The 22,118-nt window shown below is 40.9% G+C and overlaps 1 protein-coding gene across 1 annotated transcript in view; it reads left to right on the top strand.

Annotated features, from left to right (window-relative positions):
* The window catches only part of dchs1b (dachsous cadherin-related 1b), an 89,689-nt gene that overhangs the window by 3,438 nt on the left and 64,133 nt on the right, over positions 1-22,118 (top strand). The gene's annotated exons all lie outside the window — the stretch shown is intronic.

The following is a 22,118-nucleotide window of genomic DNA, read 5'->3' as shown; positions in this document are numbered from 1 at the left end:
AAAACACAATTTTACTTGATTATGGATAATTCTGGAAATGAAACGTAAGCCTGAAAATAAGAGTTCTTTCCATTTCCTACATTGCCTTGTAACATACAGGACCCTCGAGCCATGAAACCTTTACTACATTTACATACAGAATCCATACCACAGATTATCATGGCACCTGTGCATAAGTGTGATTTATTAGGCTTTATGTTAACATTTTGTCCGTGAAGTGGGATATTAGCAATTAAGACTGAGACTAAAGTACACAGATTTGAACATGTTTTGTAGTTGTAATGATTAGATGGGCAGCATGTCTCTAAGGTGGTCATTTCTATCAAATGTTGACTGATTGTGGCTCAAATTTGGACAGTGGGATTTCAGTAAATATTTCATTGACGAAGAACAAGGAAATAACTTGATAACTGCAAGTTTTCTGTACAATCAAACAATCTTAGATGACTAGGAAAGCCAAAATGTGATCAAAAAGACTATTATAACTAAAATATAGCAAGATTTGAACTACTGATGAAAGATTTGCACGTGTATCTAAAATAACTACATCATACATTAAAAATCCATTGTTCAAAGAGACATTTTTGGTAGGTTGGCGGTGCAATTCGTTTCCTCAGGTGAACGCTGCCACTGACACGTAACCCCAGTGTCTGCGTTCACTGGTGTATGAATGTGTGTGTGAATGGGTGAGAGTTCATTCATGTAAAACGTGCCTTGAAGTCGGTAAAACGTTGTTTAAATTTGCCATGTACAAAGTTCGTCTTGCTTCAAAGGTCTCTGAATGTTATAACCTACTCCATTTTTACAAGCCGCATCATCGTGATACTCTGCATTATACAATACGTGTAATTTGTTGATATAGCGTGACGTGTCTCAATTTTTAATTTTAGAGTTCTTATCTAACCCATAAAGATAAAAGGGAGGAAAACTTCACCTGCATTCCTTGGGCTCCCGAACAGAGATTTACTTCGTCCTCTTTCTTACCTCTGGATGTTGCCACGGTAACTCGTCCAACAGCAAGCAGTGAATATCTGAGCTGTTATCTCCCGGATTTGGCTTTTATCTCAAATCCAGCTACTCTGCTGTAAAGGGGAGCTCTGCTGGGAAATGAGAACGCGCGACAGTCTGTTTGTCTTCCAGCGAGATCTGAACTGGCCATCGTGACCTTCCAGACCAAATATTTTTACAGGGCAGATGAGGAAACTATATTTTAAATCTGTGAATTTTCTGCTAGATTGCTTCTTAGTCATAGCGTACGTGGCTACCGGAGTGGAAACTCAATTTGATGTTGTTTCCTCTAACTTTTTATGGGTTTAGAATGGTCTTGAATGAGTGTTTGGCATGGCCTCTGGGAAGTAATAATGAGTTAAGGAAAGTTAGACAGGCATAATATATGACGTGATGTAAGATGCTAATTGGAACAGCGCAGTTTGAGGCCAAAGCGAGATGAACATAGTTAGTGGGGTATATACTTGTACTTCTTACTTGTACTTCCATTAATAATTATGACAATACATTTTTGTCTAATTGTAATTATTATCTGGACTATACAGACTTTAAAGCACAGACCTTTTTATATTAATACTATAATTATGGACGATTTTTCGGCGATTTGAGAACGCAGGCGGAAGTGCGCATGCGCACTCCCCCGTGCGGACTGAAACAACACACACGTGCGTTTGTTTATTAGCACAACGGAGCGCATCGCATCTCTCGTCTCCCGTAGATTTCTGTCCCCTTCTGCGTCAGCTCGAACTGTCTTTCTCCGTCTTCATTTTGCCCCGTACACTGAGGGAACTATATTATGATAGATCCATGCGCTTAGGCACGCGGAAACGTGGGGACGAGCCTGACGCGGCTGCAGGTGAGCGGTAGGTGCGTTTTATGATTTGATACGTGACAGGACAAATGATTTATCCACGCCACGAGGAAATATGATAACAAATTTGCTGAAAAAAATCGTCCATACCACCTTTAACTATTTATGTTTTTCATCAATAGTACACTTAAGTCGTAAATATTCTCTTCATGAAAAGAAATCTGAAAGTACATTAGAAATAATCAACTAATTGAAATAACAATCACTGACTAGTCGACTACTAAGTTTAATTAAGTTTCAAAGCTGTCAGTTGTGAAAATGTCGTAAGACTTTAAAATGATCCTTTACTTAGCCTTTTGTGAGACATGAATGAAACAAATAAGATGTTAAGTAACTTTTCCACCTCTTCATCTGTTTTTACATGTAGTTTTGTTCTTGAAATGCCCATATTTTTACTTTTTACTTCACCAGTCTTACCTCTAGCGTCATTTGTTGGTGTGAATACATTGTGAATTGCAGCTTGACTGATTTCTAAACTTTCAGATGCATTACGCAGCACGTCCATCAGTGAGTTATTGTTTTAATCAGCCTGCTAACTTGAATTATTATATCCAAGACCCCTGATGCATAAATAAACCCTCTGGACATTGAACCCAGTCATTGCAACACTCGTAATCAACACGTTTTTCTCTTACTAATCCCAGCCCGTAGTCATTTTGCATTGAGTCGTGTCCCATGCCAAACAACAGGGGTGGCTTTCCTTTGGGGCAGAGCCAGTGAATAGGGTTGATTTGCTCACCGTGGCACGTCCTACAGCTCTCTACCCACCGACGGAGCCAAGACTTCGGGCAAAAATCCCCCCGACCGGGCCGTGATTTGCAGGATAATGGGACGTAGCTGTTGCAACTTCTTTCACTTGGTGCCATAGAAAAAGTAGCCTCAAATTCATTCGACATACAGTTCCGTTAGCCTTGACAGTCTTGAATTTGTAGAGTTTACAGAGTGGAGTTTATCAAGCATTTAGACATTCACACAAAGAGAATCTGGGTCAATGGCACCAATTACACTCGTTTACGTTTTTCCATGATGTGTTTTGGATCCTAAGTTCTGGAAATGAAAATTTGTCACATGAAAAACTGTTTCGAGATAAAGGCAAAAGCTTTCCCAGAATTGTGCTAATATTTACATCAGATCCCAATCTGTCTTTTGGCTCAGTCTGGACAACGTGGCAGACATTTAGGGACTTCTAAATATGGAGAAAGTCAGACCAAAAACATGGTAGAAATAACTGGACTTACTTATACTCAACTAACTACATGAAGTGAGTTGTTTGCAGCACATTTTGCCACAAAATGAGTCTTGGTTAAGCTGCAAACCTCATACTAATACTTGTATTTGATACATTTAAGTGGTGGCTTAATTAAATCACTCAAACTCTTCTAGGTATGTTCTGAAATATACTTCTGTTTTGTAGAATAGATATTGAGTTTCTTCATAGCTTTTGAGCATCTTTGTGCATTTAAAAAGTGTAGGAAGTTTGTTATCAACGTTGTCATAGCAGTCATCTATAATGTGCTGTAAAGTTTATTCAATAGTCACACAAAGGAGTTATTTATTTCTCTGGTTTGGTTATTTCCTCTTCCTCGACTTCCTCAGAGTATTTCTCAGGGCGGAGGGTTACGTGGCGGTGGTGCATTGTGCGTAGACTTCCATTCAGGTTTGTATCCTGAGGAGCCGGAGGTCATGAGAAAGTCAAGATTCCTGCATCTGAGTGTGGGCACAATGTTCGAACCATGTCATTTTTATCTGGCTACGAATTTTTACAGTACCAAAACTACCAAAACTACCAAAAAAACACCTGTGGCTTTCCCAGGTGTAGCAGGAGTTTCTGGTGCAGACCCTCTTGGTGGTGCAATAATAGGATTTTAATCAAGATTCAGTCATCTCCAATTGCCAAATATCTTAAGTAAAAACAAGCTTTTTATTTCTTTTTAGTAAGAAACAAATAATAGCTAATTAAAAATGTGAGGGAAAAAAATCCATTCTATTTTTTTTCTTTGTTACATTGCCCTGCACAAACACATGTTCTCTATGACAAATACATAAAATACCTTTGGAGGATCCCTTTCCTGCTTTGGGCCCTGGGTAAACAAATGCCCTAATGCCCCCAGTCTAATGCCCTCGGGCTTTTCAACATCTTGGGTCATTAACTCGTTGCCGTTGCCAAAGTTGTTCATGACAGTCTGCGAGTTCGTTCATAGAGCAGTGATGGATCATGGTACAAATGTGTATCCAACTACTGTTTTTCCAGCGTAATAAAACTAGTACTCCTGCAGCTAATACCACCATTACAATGACTGTTACTTGTAGTTGTACCATGGATGCGGCAGAGTGCTTCTATACTTCTGTTCTAGCACCAATAGGAAAGGTAAAAGTAGTATATTGTTCAAAACATTGTTCAAAACGCTGCGGTCTCAGGTATGTTTCTCATTTTTCCTGACCATATCATCTACACTTTAACCTCTCTTCCCTTCTGTGTGGGTTTATGCCTCCTGGAGTTTTCTGCCAAATCTAATGACACGCTTCGGTCCAGCATGACCCGACCACGAGGAAGCAACTGTTCATCCCCGAAGAACTGTCAGACACATGATTTCTGGGAGTGATCAGATATGGAAGCCTATGTAATTCTCTTCAATAGGTTCAGTGTGGAGTAAAACATGATGTCATTATTAAACAAGCTTGAATAAATACAGACTCTTAATTATAGATTACAATTTCAAAGAGGGAAAGTAATGGCATTAAGTAGAGTTCAAGATAGTCAATCTGTCCTTTTTCGAATGTACAGAAAATATATTCACTTCATTCGACAAATAAATACAAATAGTACATTTTCCTCTATTTATTACCATTGCAGATGACTTATTCTTATTTTATGGTTCTATTGAAAAAACATTTACCACTGACAGAAGATATTTGCCTTGTATAATAAATATTGCATGGATGGATGTATAAAATTACAGTATGGATCAAAAAACAAAACAGATTCTACTAAAACTACTGTTGAAACTCATTTGAACAAGGATCAATATAAAAAAATATGGGACAATTGTGATTCCGGACAAAGACAAACAAGCTAGTGGGTTTATTCTAGTTATCATTGTGGTGTCAAATCACATTGAGTATTGAGCCTCTTCCTTAGTATTTCAAATGTTTGTAACGTGACAACAAGGCTTTACCTACATTCAGCAGCTTTTAGTTCTTAGTTCATGTTTTTTTGTCTTTTTTTCTCATTTTTCTTACTAAGCATTTTGTATTGTACGGTCGGTCACAAATATTGCTTGTTATCGTTGTAGTATTTGAGTTCAAATGTCCAACTTCTCCCTGTTACAGTCTTTGCGTCCCAACACGAAGGCGTCGATGCATGTGGACGAGAGCCAGTGCCCATGCGTCCAACATCTGCGTGCCTGTTTTCGGCGGCGAAAGAGCCAAGAACTCACTTTGAGCAGGTGAAGCGTCTCCCCTGTGACGCTCGCCATGTGGTTTCCTGGTCAGGCCTGTTACGCTGCATTCAATCATTCAGACAGACGCACAGATGTGGACCGAGCTGCAGATGTACAAAGAGATAGGGAGGTGCGCGCCGTTCCAAATCAAAGGAAACCGGGATGAAAAATACACGTTTAAAATTGAAAACTGTCAGGGAGTAAAACGGAGAAAGGGTCTGTGTTTTTATAGATGAAATACTTCAGAAAACGGTGAACTGGCAGTGACTGATATAGAATGATGTGGGATTCATATGTTGGGTATTTGAAAGAGTATTTCCAACGCAGTATGGCACCTCTTACTATTACTACGACTACTGCTACGACTACTGCTACTTTTACTGCTCCTCCCATGGAATCTAAGGAGGCCAGATCAGTGAGGCAACTAAACATCCTCTTCTATCCACTCCTCGAGTAGAGAGAGGAGGTTCGCAGTGCATTTAGTGTAAAGCTAAGTATAAAAGTGACACTTTTCTCGATGCCCGGTAGCCTTAAGGTCTAATCTTTCTGCGTGTGAGGCTGAGCCAAAGCTGTAATGAAACTGTTCACATGTAACGAGAACTGACCAATCAGAGCGCTTATGTGGATGCGGTTTGACGGGGAGTGAGAGACGAGGGGAAAGAGGAGAGGGAAACCGCAGTCCGATTTCTGAAGTCCGAGTGTTGAAGCAGAGTACGTCCAAAACCGACTGAAATCCAGTTCCAGTCTGTGTCTGTGCACAAAAGCAACACGGCGGCAGCAAACAACAGTCACAGCAGGAAACATGACTACTTTAATAGGGGCATTTTATTGATAGAAATAAGTAAAATTCAATGTTTAATAGTTTTAAAGTATGACAAAATGTTGGTAGAGAAAACAAATGTACCGTATTTTCCGGAGTATAAGTCGCACCAGCCAAAAAATCCATAATAGAGAAGAGAAAATATATATAAGTCGCACTGAAGTATGAAGTGTGAAAATAACAAATAATATCACATATAGAGTAAGTATAAGTATAAGTATATAAGTATAAATATAAGGATAAGTTGCACCCTGGCCTAAACTATGAAAAAAGGTGCGACTTATAGTCCGGAAAATACAGTAGGCTTTAGGGTTTTAGATTATTTGTGCCAATTTGCTTCGTGCAGACTTGTCTTTTCAGTGTGTACAGCAACAATAACAACAACAACAACAACAACAACAACAACAACAACAACAACAACAACAACGACACAACAACTACTGCAACAACATCTGTAGTACTTTTACTGCTATGACTATGAGCTCCACAGATACTGACCTCTGCAGATGTTTCTGGGACACCTGTGTTATCATGAGGCCATCAAGAGGAAATCCGCACCTAGTGGCAGTAACTCAAGATCAACAGGAGCCCATTAGACACGGACATATATGACTTTTATTGCATTTTAAAAAGGACGATTACCAACCCTCAGGCTAGGAAATGTGTAATTGGACATGGAAAGTTGGTGTGAGGGCAAAACAGAACAAATTCAACTTTATTTTTGAGTCGGTCCTTTTGAATTTCACCTTGAATAATGCTTAAATAAACACACTGCTGTCTGTCAGAGCAATCAGAATCTAAATGGCAAAATATAAAGAGCCAAAATCTGTATTGGGAATGCTCCACAAGGAACAACTAATCATAGACATGTGGACACTGAGACTAATCGCATTTATTAAACCCACAGGGCACATCGAGTATACATATAACAGTACTTCTGCAATATCCAGAGCGTTGACCTCTAGACATTACAGCTGGACTTAAATTTGAATAATATTTGTACAGCCAGTTTAGTCTAACTATAATATTGTGGACTATTGAGTTGCAATCTTCTATGCCTCAAAGCATTGTTTGGTTGCAGAAACTTGGGAAAGCTGTAGATCCTGCTCCTTTATGCAGTTTCTGTGCAACCCTGACGGAATTGTGGATTCGGAACACTTTTATAAAAGGGATAGGACAAGATCTCATGGCTCAACATCTCGAAAGATAAAACTGCTCCAAGATTGTGCACAGATGTGGAAAATTATTGCGTGAGATTTTTTTCCCGACCTGTTTTTACAGTTTGCCTGAACAGAAAAAGTGTCAACGCTGGTGGTGAGTTACACTTTTTGCAGAAATTTTAGCTCCAAACGAAGCAGCGCTACAACGACGGCAAAATTGTGAATTGAACTGTACAATTTACCTTTACTTTAAGTTATGTCAAATTTTCGTCTTGCTTTGTTCGCGTGGACCCAATCTTGCGTCTCATCGTGCGGGAATAGCGTCTCGTGCCACCTGTAGACAATAATGCTAGCACTAAAAACGCGACAGCACCACTACTGTTATTTCTTTTTAGATTCGCTCCCCCAATGGCAGCTGTAGCGTGAAATGGCGAGAGAGTGGGTAGAGTCATGCGCCAAAATGGTCTTGTCTCGGCGAACCCACTACCCGTTAATCCAGTAGAAGACTCATCTTAATGATAAAAGTTTGGGAAAGTGTCCTGCTTGTGGACCCTTAAATAAATCGCCTGTCTTGGGCCATTTTCTTTGCTCCTCTTCAGTCGCAGCTGCGCTCTGACCCCAGCTGTTACAAACTTTCTCTTGTATTTTAATGAATCTGTCGCCGCGTTAAATATGCTGTAAGATCACAGAGGAAAAAGGCTGCTGCCTGTCAACACAGCGGCCGAGTTGCATGTAGCAGGCAATTGGTGTTGACGAAGAATCGTGCGTGGACGCTGCGACGATCCCGACATGTGGACGAAAGGGTCTCACGCTGTTAACAGGTGCCCCGTTCGGAGACACACTTCCTCTCTGCTCTTGCCGCGCCGGGTCTTTTCGATCCCCGCACGTTCGTCAGCTGCCAGCGCTCGCTCGACTGGACGTGTGTGAAGCCTGATCAGCATGGGGCGTCTGGTATGCCAAATATTCCCATAACATCCATCAACACTTGTGCAGCACTCGTCACCTGTTCGCCGCTGCCGGATCGGTTACCGCCAGCCAAATCCCGCCTGATTTTACAGTCATGTCCTAAAGCCTTATAATATTTCCCCTGGTGACTGAGGTAAATTAACCATACACTTTTTATGACAGAGTTCCAAATATAAATAATTAGCATACTGCCACTGGCCACTAGAGATCCTGCAAGGTTTCTAGTCTTTTGTACTGACGAATTTGACAATGAAATGGATGCTAAAAAGTCTGAAACAATAATAATTGACATAGTTAAAATGTCCTAATGATAGACGTTTTGAATTCTGTCAGGCCCTATCATTTCAAGAGGGGAATTGGTATAAAACCTTCAAAAATACATCATTAGTTGCAATGTTTTCAGCACAAAATGTTGTTATTCATTCAGTTTTGTCCTTCCCTGAGTTTGAAAAGTTAGTATTGTGACAACTTTCAGCTGGATCTCTTGTTCTGGCCCATCTTGGTTTCAATCAGTCCTGCTTGTTTTCAACTGAACAGAAACAGTAGTTTGGTTCCATATCACTGGCTGTGGGCATATGCTGTGTTTTAAACCTTTCCAAAAGCATCCGTGTGCTGCGACTGGCCGCTGCCTCCGTGTGGAAGAGATGGCCCAACGCCTCATTGAGCGTAATACTCTGTACCATATGGCAATGAACGGGCTTTTCCCCTGTGTTTCTGCTCCTAATTTATGGCCCTCTGCTCCATTTCTTCATCTCATCTGGTAGCATTTCACCATTTCTCTTTGTTTTTAACCTTGGATCTTATTGTGGCTTAACAACTCGGAAGGCTGTTCTTGGCAACTTCTTTTAAAGGAATCGACGCTGTACCAGTGATTGGAGATAAAGAGCTCAGGCGGTTTTTATCTGTACAATAAAATGCCGTCTACATTAGCAAGGCTTTATTACCCAATCCTATGGCTCATCACTTTTATTTTTTGGAGTGATAGAAACCACAGAGACTTAACTAAAGTGTGAACTGAATTACATAGAGAAAGTTGCTTTGTTAAGTTAAGATATGATGGCTTGGTGAATAATAACACTGTAACACACTTTTTCTCCCCTCTCATTATAACTATTTCTCCAGTGGATGACTTATATAAGCCCAAGGACCCTTCACCAGATGTTGAATCTTGGTCAGAACTAGCTGAGGTACAACCAGAGAGTCAGAGCATGAGGGACATGAACTCATGACCTTCTTGCTGTGTGGCGCAGGTGCTAATTGCTTTACTACTGTGCCACCACCACGCTCCTCTGCTGAGACTCCCTGTTGTTGAAATGCTTATCCACGCCTCGGGTGCAGAGGGTCAGCTTTTCCAGGAATGCCAACCACACCTTGTGCCTGCGGTCTGTCCTTTCAGAACGCCATTCATGTTTCGTGAAATCTTCGTACATTTGCAGTTCCAAACCACAATTTTGCTTTGGACAAACGTGAAAGTCAGGGACCTCTGTAGCAGACCGTAGTCCCTTATACAGCCAACAGTACGGTTGGCATTAAAAAACAATACCCAGGTACTAATCGATTCTAAAAGTACATCAAAACTAGATATTTGAGCTGGTGTTTGTTCTAGAAATGTCTTCAAATTTATAGCGTTTGCTCATTTAGTTAATAGTTTGATTTTGTCTTAGTCAATCAAACTTTTTCTTAATCGATTCATAATTTTATTTGGATTTGAAAGATTTATGTAGACAACTCGAGAAAGCAGAAGACAGAGTGAGTTAGCTGGAGTTTTTGGAGGGACTGACTCAATTTATTCTGCTTTTTTACATGTAAATGTGCAGTTTCTTGGTACTTTTCTGTATGCAAAGTCATTAATTGAGGGAATTAATGCAATTTTATGATCTTTTATGTGCATTTTGGGTCAGATATATGTTGAGATTATAGTTATGCTGCCTTTTAATCGACTAATCAATGAAAAGGGCATGTCGACTGCAGCCCTATGCACATGATAAGACATTTACGTTACTTGGGTTGAAAATTAGGCCCACATTTTACTGTATAAAAGTAAAAACAATGAGTTCATTAAGAATGATTCAGGCTTAGTAACTACTTATTTAATAACCTAACACTAACTCTTAATAACCCCTTAATTAAATAGTTACTAAGTCTTTCATAGTTCACGACTGGGTTTGTTGCATCAGCAGGTTTGAAGTGCACAGTGATAAAACCCTGAGTAAGTTTGAGTGGACAAAGTGGACGAGTTTTGCCGTTGAGCTGATAATCTCCGCTTCACTATCAAACAGCTGCAGTCCCGACAAAACTCAGACAACAGCCACGAGTGGACATGTTCCCTATCTGTGCCCTCCTTTGGGTCTATCGCACTCTTTTCAGACCGTCTACATTGCACTTTGCTGAACATGTATCCACCCAGCACATCCTGTCCTAAACCTACATTTTCACAAATACAAAAAGCGCAAAGTTCTTCCTCAGTAAAGCGGTGAAATGACTAGAATAAAAAAGAGAACATTATAAATAAATTGAAAACTGTGACCCTTTCTGTGAGCATTTAACAGCTTCCACACTTGGGCAGCAGGCCATTTGCAGTTCACTGGGTCACACTAATCTGATTGTACGACACAGCAAGTCAAGTTGTTGTAAATTACCATCCTTCCTCAATTGTGTTTGCTTTGGGGGGGATGTGCATTAGGGACGGCATAGAATCAATAAGTGAGGGGGTGATGGGAAGGGGAAAAGGTGCAAACCCAGGGTCAAATTCTGTCATTTTGATGTTCTGATAATAGCAGAAGTTGAGCATAATTTGGTGCTTTTGATTTCCACAAATATACATAGCAGTTTAAAAAATAACATCTTGCAATGTACATTTACCAATTATAGATTTGACTCCTCTTGTTCCAGTGAGGGGAAAATTATAGCTTATTTTTGGAGCAACTGTGGTCTGAGGGTACATGAACGGATAATAATTGATTAGTAATGAGTAGTTGCAGGGCTTTGAAAACCATTTACCTCCATGAGAAAAAGACACGGGGGAAAGTCCATCACCATGTCAACCTTATGATTACCCAGCACTATTATAGCCTGCATACTATTTGATTTTCCATCGAGATTCTGTTCAAATGATGTGACATATATTTTTCTTCTCGATTAGGGTTGTCAAAAGTATCTAAAGAAATATATTTCCCCTGTCTGGAGCATCTTAACAGCCTTTTCAATAGCAGGAGAAATGGACCAGATGAAACAACATCACATTTCTTTGCACTGAATGCATCAGTAGGCATAGAAAAACTCATAGGAATGCTCTGGTCTCTATTGTTTGGATGATTTGTTGCATTGTTTAGAAGCATCCTTGAAGTCTTTCCTGCCGTCATTTGCACTGCGCCTTGTCCAAGATCCTTATAATATTTATTTAAGATCCTTATAATATTTATTTACCTCCCCGGGGGTCACCGGCAGAGCAGCTAAACACATTTTCCCTCTTTTTGTCAAAGTAAAGGAAGATACGTGAAGAAGTGGCTAATGCATTGTAGCGGTTTAGATCTAGTGCTGTTTTTATGAAGTATAAAACAATGGGTCTTTTGATGAGATCACAGAACTGGCTCGGGCTTATATAAAGCCTTTATTCTCGGTATGGTCGACATCACATCTTTTGCCTTCCTTTACATGTCCCAGATGCCATTCTCTCATGCGTGCCCCTTATATTGTCTTTTCTATGGACCCTAAGCTTTTTAAAGGGATAGTTCTCACCAGGAGATGTCTATTAAAGTTTAGAGAAACAGAAGAGAAAGTTTCCACAGACCAAATGTGGAATATTTTACAAGGAAATCCCTCTCTACGTGCCACCTGCCTTATTAAAATGCAGCTACCCCATTTTTCTTCTGGTCTTCATGTGAAGGTGCTAGAACACTGTGGACTTCAGTAGTAATGGTCTTGGAAGAGTTCTATGAAGGCAAGAGACAAATAGCCTATTTTTTATTTTTATTTTTAAATAAAAGCCATATGAAATGCAGTGTAAATCAGGACCTTTTGGGGATCACAGACTTCTGCCAAGGCACTGATCCAATCTCAAAATGTTATGCCAACATCTTCTATAAGTGGGAGAACTCTTTCCATTGAGCCACAAAACTCAAATGAAAAAGTCACAACGCATAATAACTGATGTTTAAAGTGCAAATGGCAGGTTAAACTAAACAAGATTTTGAACTCAAACCAAACAGATTTCATTCAAATGTAGTGAAAATTATGATATTTAAGATTTTACAAAAACAATGAAGTCCCTTTCTTCCCCAGTTTGACAAATGGAAAAGTTTATAATGTTACTTCCTGGTTGTGACATATGTATAGGTAATTCCACTACAGTTACCTAGCAACCATACTGTAAACACAGGCCAAAATCCATATACATTCCACAAGAGTCATAATTTGATGAAGAATGATACACCTTTGTTTCATTAAATTATTCTTTAAACTGTAGAACTCTCAGCACTCATTTTCAACCATCATTTTTCTTCACAAACAGCAATTTGACTGATGCAAAACAATGATAAATATTGACATCATACTTTCCCACCAAACAAAGTACTGATTTAAAAAGCACGTCACTTCCACTTTAACCTTCTGCCATTGGGTTGTTGGGCGAGACACTAAAATACACACTTTGACTCCGCTTTTCTCACTCCCGTTGGTTGGTTTCTGGAATAGAGAATATTTTCGTTTTATGAGCTACTTAAAATTGACTTTGGATAACACCTCAAATTGTTATTGGCCCAACCGACCCTTCCTTAAATTTAATGACAAAAGACAAATATGTTCATTAAAGCGGTCTGTGTTAGCATTAGCCTCTACGCCTAAATACTTCCATGCACCCTGGTGTGTATATTGGAACATTTGCACCGTTGTCTTTGGATGTAAATGTTTTAATACAAAATTCAGGAAAGTACTTAGCGTAGCAAGGAGTCGGCACTTCAGAAGCTCAAGAAATATCCAGCGCAGTAAAGCCATAGTCGTATTTCCACGACTCTGCATGTTAGCGTGTGTGTTCGCGGTTTGCTGGCTGTGGTCCGTCAGACAGAGCTGGAGAGGTTACACAAGTGGAAACATCCCCACTGTTTGCATGGGCTGTGATTTGTGTCAGTGAACTTAGAAAATCCTAAGAACGAAAGGGAATATATAACGCAGAGTACGACGTGATGACAACAAATGGAGAGATGATCTGAGAATTGTTAAAGCAGGAACTCAATAGACATCAGAGAATGATTTATTGAGCTTCTAATATTAAAATCGTCGGCACAGAAACGCCAGTCCGCAGACCCTCTCCCGGGGCTGGTGTTCGCTTTGAGCCAGTGCACTCGCTGAACTCAGTCATGCAGTGAGCACAACATTACATTAATGAGTGGATTAAGATGAAGCTTAGAGCGCCGTTTCAATTATTCTGACAAGTGCTAGCTTTTGCCGAGTCTGCTCTCTCTCGTCTCTCTGTCCAAGGTGACACCAGCTGGCAAGACGGTGATTAACATGCAAAGTTGGGTGGTCCAAACCAAATATTGGCACAAATGCATTAATTTTGAGAGCAGGTTAAAAACTGGGATTGTTTAAAGCGCTGAAATCAAACTAGAACTTTTATTTTAGCTTTAGTTTGGATCATGTGGTTTGCGACCAAAGTGCACCTGTGACAGTCAAGCTAACGAATACATTTAAAATCAGTAGGAAGAGTGTCAGCCCTGTCACCTGAAGGTCAGTAGGTCGATACCCGTTCCTATGTCTTCAGTATCTGCACATACTGGTGTACGAACGTCTGTGGAAGTTGGTCCTGTGTTTTAAAGTGCCAAAAGTGGTAGAAAACGCTTTATTACCTTCTATTTACATTTATATAGAAGAAATAATATCATATAATATCAAGTTGGAAAATGCATAGTTTTGAGATGCAACATAGTGTATACAACTTAAACCTTTTCTATGTTTGGATGTGATTATCGGTCTAATTCTATCATACACGCAAAAACGTGAAAACAAAAACCTTATTTATCACTGACTAAACAATTAAACACATTCACAAACACAGTGACGCAGCCAGAATCACAAATTGCTATGTTTATCCGAAAGATAAAATACTCAAATCAACAAGTTGTCACAAAAAACGACCGATCACACAAATCCATAAACAGCTCAAAAACAGAGACAAGCGGCGCTGACCATCTGAAAAAAATCTCAGTTTATCCCCGAGTCAGCCAGGGCACAATAGCCAGTGTCCATGGCTGAGCTTTCTGGGATCAGTTTCAGCCGCCCGTGACTCCAAACAAGCCCAACCGCAGAAGATAAATGTATAGAATTGTTTAATGTGACAATATAGATTTAGGGAATATGTTATTTTCATACGGCCCGAGTGTAACCAGCGCCTAACCACCTCCGTCCCGACGCTGTCCCTAACGTTAATGAACCGTGTCAGCTCTGTCAGTGTCTCAAACATGCCTCAAAGTCAGTGCACGTTCGCTGTTTGTGTTGGACCTGCGTCGAGCCTGGTCTGAATCCCGCTGACATGTAACAGTAGTGGCCCCTGTTTGCTTAACCTCTCGTACGAGTACATTCGCAGACGTTTGGCTCGGGCCGCAGGTGTCGGCTGAGGTTAGCTAAATCATCCCGTTCGGACTGCATTAGCGACTTAACCTTTGGAGCGAGGATGTGTCAGATTTAATGTCATTTTAGGGAGAGCTAACATCTCTGGCGCTCGCGGCTCGGGTTCAGATGTGCGGTTTTCGGTCGGGCCTCGAGATTTACGGCGGCTAAACATACCCCGGTGTGTGTCAAGGAAGTCCTGTGCTGCCGGGAATAAATCTGGTTTTGAAATAACACGTCTGTCTTGTGTTCGGCGAGAAAAGTGCCACTAGATTATTTTACGAACTGCACCGGGAGATGCGGAGGGAAGTGCAGTCGTTTCAGTGACGGGGAATTTCAGCGAGACTCATCCCGCGGCCCCTATAGATGTGGATCGAAGACGTGAAGCCATTTGTAAATGACAGAATTCTTACGTTGTCCGTCAAAAAGGCTTATTATTCTCTCGATTTCTCAGTTTGGGGACTGAGATTAAACCGTGAGGACGACCCGCGCATTTTCGAGTAAATCTGCTCAGTTATTGTGACACATCGAGAGGGAAAATTGTGGCTTTCAACAGAGGGAACCACAACAATGAAAGGTTAGCTGCTCTGACAGTAGCTGCGTTTCTCTGAGCTTAAATGGAAAGTTCTGATGCTGAGCGCTGTAGGCTGTGTGAGTGGGTCTGAATTGTGGTTCTCTGTGAACATTTCCAAAAACATAATTTGGGAAATTCTCGTTTGGTTCGTGCCAATGGACCAAAACATGTGTGATTTTTATTAAAGCTGCAGTGCCCGACTTTTCTCTTGTAAATGAGTAAAGGAATAAGCTCAGTTGGTGAAACGGTCATATTAAAAGTGACTACAGCTCGTGTGGGTGTCAGTTCAGCGCAAACTTCTACGAAATCTACTAGTTTCATGTCAGAAATGTAGGCCAGTAATCCTTCAATCTTTATTTTATTACAATTATAAGAACACAACAGCAGAAATTAGTGAGTTTGCCGGAGTTTTAGTAATGACCGGACAGTTTAATCTACCTTTCTATTAAATATGTTGTTTATTAATACTTAGGGGTTGTTTTTGGACCAAGAATTTCCTCTACAGTCGTAGCAAAAGGCCTGTTAACTCGGTAAAATCGCGAGATGTTGCACAGACGCGTTCGCCGCTCTCCAAAAACATTCATCTCTTCGTAAATTGTTAATGCTACGATCGCAAGTGTCTCCCCGCCTCTGTGTCTCTTGCCGTGCTTGTGTTTTGGCTACGACTCGACTCCCTTCTGGGAAATGTCCGTTTAGAGAGCTGCGAGTGCCGTCTGATTCACATGCACGCGTTCCAACTATCTCATTTGGCCTGCTTTGACCGGCTGCACGGCGTGATTACACCGCTTGATTACAGAGAAAGTGCCGGAGATCTTAATACCAAAATCAAAAAGCAACCGCTAATGTTCCTCCATCTAAAGGCTTCTCTCGTTGCTTATCTTTAAACCGTTGCTTTCATGCCGACCAGCTGCAGAGAGAGAAGAGATCCCGGGAGTGTGGCACAGACGAGACTGGTTAATGCTCGATGTATACTCTACTGTTTGTCGTAACGAGGCGTGCAGCGAAATCAATGGGATAATGAAGAGCACCGGGTTGGCGTGTTAGCTCGTTCAAAACATCTGGGACTTTTGTGCAAGACTATCCAACGATAACAAGTATATTAGCATTAGCATGTGAGGCTGGAAGAAGGGACATTTTCTGCATTTCTGTGGGTCACCTAAACACAATAGACGAGCTTGTACGTGACCGAAATAGACCTGTTCCAGATCTAAAAAAAGAAAGACTTTTAAGGAAACATATTGTGTGTTTTTTTACAGCTACTCAGTATTGAACAGTAACATAAGTAGACAGTTATTTTGTTCATTGTAAACTGCAATATTAGTCTAAAACGGCACGGTAATAGAAACAGGTCCATTGACTTCCTGCTCATGAGCTCCGCCTCGTCATAATGACGTTTCATTGTAACGAGCAGTTGAAAGTGGCGCTCAGTTTTGAATATAATCGCAGCAAAGTACAGGGATGTGTGCAGGGATAGGGGGTAGGTGAAAACAGGAATTTTCCAGCACTTGCACCATGAAACAAACCAATCTAAATACAACTTTTACTAACTTTTAGTAAACATTGATTTAATACGGTTAATTTTGTTTAATTTATCCCCTCTAATTACCGGTAAATGTAAAATAGGCAACAATTACTCCTGCCGATATTACTAGGCTTGTAATAACACTTTTCCACACTTTCATTTCCTTGTGGGTGAGGAACTATCATCAAAACTGTGGTCTGTTTGCAATTTCCATAAACTATTTATAATTGCATGCTTGAGGATTCATGGATGCCACTAAACAGCATGAGAATTAGGTCAGTGTGCCACCACTAAACAGTAACACTCATACTTCTCATTAATAATAATAGTCATTTAGTACGGGCACAAATGAAAGATGATTTCATTGAGGGAGAAACTGCAGAAAAGGAGACAGGCCTGACACTGCAACAGCATGTGTGAGGCGGGTGCAGCAGAGGTGGAGCCGTTACTATGACAATGAGCGAAGGAGGAAACCAGAGGAGGTGGAGCCTGACCAATTTATCACCATTTTGGTTCTGTACATATATGTGTGTGTGTGCATGTGTGTGTGTGTGTGTGTGTGTGTGTGTGCGTGTGTGTGTGCATGTGCGTGTATCTGCGTGTTTGTGTGTGTGTTTGTGTGTGTGTGTGTTTGTGTGTGTGTGTGTGTGTGTGTGTGTGTGTGCGTGTGTGTGCATGTGCGTGTATCTGCGTGTTTGTGTGTGCGTTTGTGTGTGTGTTCGTGTATCTGTGTGTGTGTGTGTGTGTATGTGTGTGCGTGCGTGTCTGTGTGCGTGTGTGTGCGTGTGTGTGTGTGTCTGTGCGTGTCTGTGTCTGTGTCTGTGTCTGTGTGTGTGTGTGTAGTTTATGTGGCCTCACCTCCATCTGTCTGCCCTTGAAACAGACAAGCTTTCTTACTCCCGTTCTACCGCGTCCAGAACATTACCCACTGCACGTTAATGAAAAGTGGAGCAGTGCAGTGGAGAATTGGCTAGCGCTGCCCTGTGGCGGGCAGACAGCCACCAGCACTGTGTCTTTTGTTCCGATTGGCCATGAACAGTTTAAGAAAACATATTAAAAAGTAAAAGTTGTGCGTTTGAATCAAATTCTGTCTCAAAAAGAAATCTCCTTTGTAGAAATAATGTCCTGAATAGCCCAATAGTATGTTTTAGTAGTCTTACTGTAGCTATATGTGCATTTGGTCTTGGACACAAGTTTAGGGGTCACATATTAATGCATAACTATTGGAAAATGTACTTATTAATACATATATTTTTTGTCTATGACCATATTGTACTGTAAGTATGCAGTTATGCATTTTCTTCCTCTTAATAGTCTATTAGCATTATTAGCGATAGGTGCTTTTGTTCATACACTTGAATACAGCTAAATAACCACTCAAATTGGGACTAAACCAAAAATCCAACCTGGACAAGCTCAGGACTAAACAAAGACTTGAACAGGACCAAAATAAGTCTACATCCGGTCTAACATGGGCTCAGTACGAGTAAAAAAGTGTGAACGTGCCTTAAGGATAGATATGTGGTCCCTAAACCACTCAGGTCTAATTCTGTATGAATGTTTATGTCTTGACTTAATATTGACATTGTTTTGACAAATTGTGCAGACCTATTAACATTTTTTTTTGTTCATAATCACCAAATAAAGTTATTCATTAGCATTGATCAGCTTTAGCCCTCATCGTCTGAGAGCTGTAGTTGATTCCTGCTGCTCCCTTCTCCTGGAAAAGGAGTCTTTGCTGCTTGGATATTTTTCACTGGTGTCGGGGAGAGAGCGGTGTCATGTTTGTCTTACTGGGCCGACACTTTCCTCATGAACCCTGGGCTCTGTGAAGGATCGCCTCCATTACTCCGCACAGATAGCACGAGCAGAAGCGTGCGTTTGGATATGCGTGCCCGGGGTGGAGGCGGGCGGGGGGCTTGATGGGCGACGCTTTACAATTGCCGTAACCATGGCAACTGGACTCTCAGGACAAAATGGCGGATGGACGAGGGCGGGGAGGGAGGATGGGGGTAGACAAGGGGGTGTAGACAAGGGGAATGGTGGTGGATCCCCTGATAAGACATGATGGAGATGGTGAGCCGGGCAAAGCCAAGTGGAAAAGGGTTAAAGGGCTTCGAGTGCAATTTCAAACAAATAAAGTTAGTGAAAGGGAGGCGACGTGCATGGCTTGGCACCCGAACACTTAGCAACCAGCAGATAAAAATGATGAATTCGGTGTGATATTAACTGTAAACTGTGAGGTTATTGATGCTGCGTGGGTCATGTGCCACGGATAAGGAAATGGTTATGGATTGTTTTGGAGCTGCACATGTGAAGAAAGGTAGAACCACCCAACGGCTTTGGGAGAAATGGCTCTGGCACATCCAAACATTTATTTTGATCGAGGTTACTCAAGGTCTACTGTAATTCAATTGGAATGGAAAAAACATTTATAATCCTAAAACATGGCAGTTTGTGTTTAAAAGTGGCATCTAGGAGAATCTAAAAAGTCTGTACGGGCGATGACGCTCGCATGAAACTATTTTATTTTATTTATTTAACCTGGTCCAAATAAACAATATTGTAATGCTTGAATTATAACTTTACTATCCTCGTAGCTAAATAAACAGATTGAAATAGTTGCTGTGTGTTTCACATTTATGTCTTGCCAACTTAACCTTGACACAATGTGAGTTCTTGATGCGAGCCAGAAACAAAATACCGTTTGTGAGTTTTATTTCTTTCATCTTTGAATCCGTTCTGCTTTAAGCTACTTTAAGCTAACATTCTTCCCATAAACACAAGGCCAGATCTCACGTGTGCGCTGTGAAAATGGATTGACTTAGAATCAAGTCAATTCATGGCGACCATTTATCGTGCCTTTTGTTTTCCTATTATCTGAACCAACGCTGTCCAGATTTTGAAGTACAGAGTATTGAAGCGCGCACACCTCCACACGCAGTCTGTACAGCCCCCAACGGAGCCTCTAAATGGGGCCCTTTGTTTTCTTAATTGTCAAATTAAACATGTCACTCGACTTGAATGGGACGCACATATGCCAGCTGCCAGCGCTGAGAAATGGTAGAATATAGGAGGGGTTTGCTTGCTTTAGGAACACAAGCCCTCCCCCCATCCACACGCACTGGAACATGCATCGTAGCACACGTGGGGCTGCAGGACTGGCCATGCTTTTACCGAAGGGTTGACCCAAGAAAGATTGCAAGTATAAAATGCACAAATTATTTAAAAAGAAAATAAAACAATGGGGGGATAATGACCGCTGGCAAGGCAAGATACCTTTTTATATTACCACTTTTGTTATAGTTTTCATGTGGAGGCTTCTATTGTGTTTTACTGTATATATTTATTTGGAGCTGCAGCGACTGAATCATTTCCCTTGAGGATCAATGAAGAATTCTGATTCAGATCTGATTATAATTTGAATTCTCTTCTGTTTGTAGGTTTCAGGCTTCCTTTTCCCATTGAATCCAATCCAATCCAATTTCATCAACCCAAATTGCACCACAGAATACAGAAATATTAGAATTGCGTGATTGCCATAGCCTGAAACACATGGACACAAAAAAAAGAGACAAAAAACAAAAAGTGATGTCGTTTTCAATGTGTATCTCACAGTGTGGTCCAGAAAGTTATCCAGCTTTACATACAAAGGTTTCTGAGATTTTTTTAAATGACCATTTATTTGTTTTTCGCACTTGCCTAAAAGCTTTCTGCACATGTGAGTGTCAGCACACGCAGCCGCACTGGTGTAGAGATAAAGCTCCGTGACAAAGTGCGTGAGGATGGATGGGGCCCCCCTCATCTGGGAACCATCAGCTCACAGTGTCCTGGAGGTGCTGGAGTGTAGCTGACACTATAGAGGACTCCATGATGTTATTAGTGTTAGGACAGACCTGTGTGAGACTGTTTATATGTGCTGCATTCTGCTCCTATATTCACCGCCGACACGTCCATCCATCGTCATCATGTGGGACGAGGCGCGCTGTTAACACTAGACGTATATAGTATTTTGCATTCAGCCGGGTGTATTGTAGTTATAGGGCTGCACGTTTATTTGGGGGGAAAACATGTAAATGCACTTTTTTTGCAATTATTTTTGGGATGTACATTTTTAAATAAAGATTCAGTTCAAAGTGCACAATTTAAACACATCAGAATACTGAAATATTGCCTGTTAAACAAGTTTGTAAAGGTTTAAACTTCAAGGTTAGAGGGTTTTTTTCATAAAGATATAGATTTGCTTAAGACATATTTTTGTAACCCTTATATTTGACAAAGATTAATTGTTAAGCCCTAATTGTATCTAAACTAGCTCTTTCCTATGTGTAGCTATCTAAATGCGTGAAAGTAACTCAAATTATTCTGAAATGCGTAAAATGGCGCTCAGACATAAAACGGTTCTTCCCTCTTTCTAAAACCCCATTCTGTAACATTTCCTCCCCCGGTTGTCCTTGAATCTGCCCGTCTTGTAGTGAAGTGGCTGTTACATTGTCTGGGCCGCTCAGAGCTTCATACTTCACACAGTGAGGGGTGAATTCGGCTTGTCCCTCCATGAATGGTCCCGGGACGTTTTTTTCTTTAGGAAGTTCCATTTCGCTTTGTTAATGTCCTCCTGCTGCTCGGGCACATAATGAGGGCTTAGGATTCAAAGCGGCTTTTATTGGTTCAAATTCAGAAAAGGAAGCTTAAACTTGACCTTGGCATCCAATCAGACCCTCGTTTAGGATTTCTTAAACAGGTGGAGGCTCTCTTTTCTGGCTACAATTGCACTGCGCAGATCACGGAGTTAAAGAAAATCCGATGAAACAAATCCATCTTAGTACCAGGAAAACGGTCATTATTTTCGGTGTACCTCAGTTCTATTCATTTGGAAAAACAAAACATCGTCGTACTATTTTTGGAGGAGAGCTTTCCGTTTTTTCCTAACCGCACATTTCTCTTTCTTTTCCTTTTTGGTTTTAGTCTTGGCTCCAGCGCCGCTCCGCCTGTGCACCATGTAATAAAGTGATTTAGTCTTTTTCTCACCCCCGTTTTTATACAGGTGATTTAGGGGGCTGTAGTCTGATCCGCCTCTTCACAAGACCGGGTTTGATGAATAAGTCCTCTCCACAGCTCGGCGGTCTGGGAGATTGCCTGTATTTTCAGCCCGCA

The sequence above is a fragment of the Eucyclogobius newberryi genome, unplaced genomic scaffold (assembly GCF_026437365.1).
Source record: "Eucyclogobius newberryi isolate DKJ021-1_F unplaced genomic scaffold, fEucNew1.0.hap1 SCAF_15, whole genome shotgun sequence".
In the NCBI taxonomy this organism is placed as follows: Eukaryota; Metazoa; Chordata; class Actinopteri; order Gobiiformes; family Gobiidae; genus Eucyclogobius; species Eucyclogobius newberryi.
This window is presented reverse-complemented; position numbering and strand designations above follow the sequence as displayed.